At 51.6% G+C, this 1400-nt stretch overlaps 1 protein-coding gene across 3 annotated transcripts in view; it reads left to right on the top strand.

Annotated features, from left to right (window-relative positions):
• KCTD15 (potassium channel tetramerization domain containing 15) overlaps positions 1 to 1400 on the top strand; it is an 83153-nt gene that overhangs the window by 11810 nt on the left and 69943 nt on the right. The window contains exon 1 of one of the 3 annotated variants that reach the window (XM_019505578.1): positions 735 to 1285. The exons of 1 other annotated variant lie outside the window; for it this stretch is intronic. The gene's annotated coding sequence lies outside the window, so the exon portion shown is untranslated. Of the gene's footprint in view, positions 1 to 734; positions 1286 to 1400 lie in introns of those variants that run through there. One more of the 3 variants, XM_019505582.1, reaches the window with a different exon arrangement.

Raw genomic sequence — 1400 nt, 5'->3', positions numbered from 1 at the left:
GCCGAGCCCGGAGCTGCCTGTCTGCCTGGGAAATCTTCATGGCAGACATCTCCATCTAGCCGTGCGCTATAATTGAAATGGCGCTTTTGGCCAGGGGCGGCCTGCCAGGGCGCTTTCTGCAATAGCACAATGCATGTCGATAGACGTCATTTGGTTTTAATGGCCTACAGGAAATTTGGCGTTTACAATGCGAGACATTAGCAAAGGGTGAAAGGGGGAAAAAGGGGGGCGGGAAGGGGAGGGGAGCCAGGCTCCCCCCACCCACATGCCCCCGGCCCCGCGCCTCCGCCTGGGGGCCGCTTCCCTCCTGGGCTGTTGTTATTATTCGTATTATTTGGGGGATTATTTTAAACTTGGGCTAGTTTATCAACAAGTGCAGAGCGGGTGCGACCCTAATTGTAGCAGGAGAGTCAAGAGCTGTGAGAAACGTGCCCTGTGTTACTTATTTGGGAGCTGAAAATTTATGCCTAGTTGGAAACGCCTGGGGAAATATTACATCAGACCAAATGACAATGATTAAAATCAGCTCCCCCCCCCTTCCTCCTTCTTCTTTTCAGTAAGTCTATTGAAGGACGTGACAGTGGCCTGATACTCCACAACATTAAACCGTTATCCCCCCAGCCAGGCAAGGAGAGGAGCTGGCAGCCCAAACCGTTAGCAAAAGGCTCCCGCCGCCGAGGAGGGAAGCGAGGGGATTTGGGGCGGGGGCTGGGGCCGCCCGGATTTGGGGGGACTATTATTTTATCGCTTTTTTTCCCCTCCCCCCCGGTTTTTTTTCCCCCTCCGTCTGGACATCTTCCCCAAAAGGAGGGGGGGGGGGAAATCCCATTTTCATCGCAAAAATTAGCTAGGGCGAGAGCAAAGGGCTGAGCTAATTGTAGCCTAATCCTCTGCCCTGGAGGCGTTTGCAAAGCCCTGAGCAAGAATTCGCTTCTTCTTTTTTTTTTTTTTCCTTCTCCCCCTCTTCTCCCTTCCCTCTGTTATTTAGAGACGGGATTATTGCCTTTCTTCTCATAACAGCCTCGGCGGTTTCATTTAAAGGCTTCTCTCTTTTTTTTTTTCCTTCCTTTTTTTTTTTTGGTGCACACAAAATAAACAGAAAGAAACAAAAAAAAGAGAGAGCGAGAGGGAGAGACAGGGAGAGAAGCTTTAAAAATCATAATAATCCCAGCAGGATCGGAGGAGCAAAGCTAGTAATAAGCGGGGGGGGACACGAGCCCGTCCACACCGCCGCCCGCCGGAGCCCCGAGCAGGAGGGGGCTCGCCGGTCTCTTCCGCGCTCAAGGTAAGACGCTGCTCCGAGTCCTGCTCCCGCGTGTCCCCGCATGGACTGGCGAGTGCGCATTGCAATGCATGGGCTTTTTTTTTTTTTTTTTTTTTTTTTTTTTTTGAAAGTGCCT

This window comes from Gavialis gangeticus, unplaced genomic scaffold (assembly GCF_001723915.1).
Source record: "Gavialis gangeticus isolate Ggan-Ray unplaced genomic scaffold, GavGan_comp1, whole genome shotgun sequence".
NCBI lineage: Eukaryota > Metazoa > Chordata > Crocodylia > Gavialidae > Gavialis > Gavialis gangeticus.
This window is presented reverse-complemented; position numbering and strand designations above follow the sequence as displayed.